Source organism: Pseudorasbora parva, chromosome 20 (genome assembly GCF_024679245.1).
Source record: "Pseudorasbora parva isolate DD20220531a chromosome 20, ASM2467924v1, whole genome shotgun sequence".
NCBI lineage: Eukaryota > Metazoa > Chordata > Actinopteri > Cypriniformes > Gobionidae > Pseudorasbora > Pseudorasbora parva.
In genome coordinates, this window is record NC_090191.1 from 301388 (window position 1) to 304012 (window position 2625).

Here is a 2625-nt window from a genome sequence, read left to right on the forward strand (position 1 = left end):
CAGTTAATGTCGCCTTTGGCTTGGCTTGTTCAGTTGGGGACACTAAAAATATGATTAAAGTTATTCAACTAATTATACAAGTAAAATGTATGAATTAGGTCTTATTTATTTTCTATAAACTATAATACTGATCTGCCAACATTGTCGCTATATGATAAATTAAAATAAGCTGATAACATCACTGTTTACTCCAGAACGACTGTACAGCCAAATCTAATTTATCCTGTTTGACACTGTGAAGCTGCTCTGACACAATCATGATTGTAAAAGCGCTATATAAATAAAGTTGATTGATTGATTGATTGATTGACAATAGAGTCTCTTCATTATATTAATATGACAGCTGAACTTCTGTCACTGGAATAACGTGTGTGTGTGTGTGTGATAAATCCTCATATAGACAGTCAGATCAGTGTGTGACAGTCTGTGTCTGTGCTTTTTAGTTTCATCAATGGTTTATAATTCATGAGTGTGTGATTGTGATGTGTTAATCATATTGTCCAGGTTTGTTTAGGGGCTCAAGAACATTATTGTGTTTGTGTGTGTTGATGATGATCAGGTTCATTTAGTTTGATCAATGGTTTATAATTCATGAGTGTGTGATTGTGATGTGTTAATCATATTGTCCAGGTTTGTTTAGGGGCTCAAGAACATTATTGTGTTTGTGTGTGTTGATGATGATCAGGTTAATTTAGTATAATTCATGTGTGTGTAATTGTGATGTGTTAAGCATATTGTAATCCAGGTGTGTTTAGGGGTTTAAGAACATTATTGTGTGTGTTGATGATGATGATTAGCTTCATTTAGTTTGGTCAATGGTTTATAATTCATGTGTGTGCGTAATTGTGATGTGTTAAGCAAATTGTAATCCAGGATTTGTTAAGGGGTTCACAAATTGTTGTATTTGTGCCGTTTTATCTATGATTATTTTTCTGCTCTAAACGCGTCTCTGGGCGTCAGAGACTGTAAGTCTTACAAAAAGCTTAAGATAAAAACATAAAATCCTTCTCCTCGACTGTTTGATCAAAGTTACTGGAAACACAAGATATGCAGAAACGGTGTGTGTGTGATGAGCCTTTAATGATTGTGGTGTTCTAGGTCATTAAAGCAACAATTGTTCAACAACTTATATGTAAAGCCTGGTATTTTTGGATGAAGATACAATTAACATAATAATAAACAGACGGGTGACTTTTCCATTTGCTGATATGACATGGTTAGATTCATTTGGAAATATCATATATTGAGTTTCAGCTTACAGATAATCACCATATTTATAATGAACATCATATTTAACAGAAATGTGATATTAAGTCTTAAAGGGTTACTTCAGCGATTAGCATATGGCTTTGTATCAGGAGAAACCCTGGAGTATATTCAAATGATTGTGCTTTCCCCCCTCATATCCCCCTGAGACGAGAGATTTATGCATTTTATTTCTGAAAAATTCCTCCTATGATGCAAATTGACGATATTTGCATCATAGGAGGAATGTTTGGAATAAGGCTAAAGACTACAGCCAGCAGAGGGAGCCATTTCTGCATGTTTTGAACTCGCGCATGGGGGATGGGAGATTACACTCAGCTCACAGGGAGAGGTCAGCAGGCAGCTGCAGGCACTCATTTAAACGTAGCTATGGTGAGCAATGTAAGTGTTTTAACTTCTCAAATTAATTTCTATGAAAGTTAAGCTTGCAAAGGCATGAACTGAAAAGCGCCAGACTGAACTCACGTTGTGAATGTATGCCGCGAGTGTGATCGCGATTACCTCAGCTCTCATCACGAGCTCATTTCTCTCACTCCTGCAGTTAGTGCTCAGTGCTGTGATACTCATGTGGTGACTCACTCATTATATTGAACACACACGTTCAGGTTTTAATTGTAGTGTCTTCTCCAGCTCAGTCACATTAATCCAGTAGCGGTGGCTGTGGGAATGGCCTCACAGGGCAGCGAAGCATTCAGTGAATTGGAGTCTTTCATCCCCATGAGACAAAAATACATTTTCTGTCTTTTCTCAGTCTAGAGGGCACCAAATTCAAAAATAATTTCACATTTCTACTGCATTGATGACCCAGTTTAAATACAGATTCATCTTCCCAGCGCTGAAGTACCCCTTTAATAACACACACCTGTTGGAGATGAGGATGAAGTGTTATGAAGTATGAATTCCTTCAAATCACAGAACTGAAGGTCTTTATTTTAACACTTTGAGCAAATCAACCTGCCAATTTCAGTATAGTGGTTAATAGTCTGAAGTTCATTTTAAACAGTTATTGGAGAAATGGTCAAATGAAGCATTAAAGCTTCATAACCTGTCTCTTACAGAAATGTGCCATGGTAATTTACCCCTAAATACTATAGTAAATTGTTTCTACAATAAAACTTTGGTTATGAACATTAACCACTACCATCTGTCATCAATAAGAAAAGATTCTGAACATTATTATTCTTATGCTATTTGATATGTATAGTTTTACACTATAACACAAACTAAGGCTTTTTGGCAGAAACTAGTTCCCACTGTAATTGCTATTTCCTCGTTTAATAATGCATCAAAAAATAAACAGATAGAAAAGACAGAACAGACAGAACCTCTATGGGAATGAAAGTACACTAAAATCTAAAT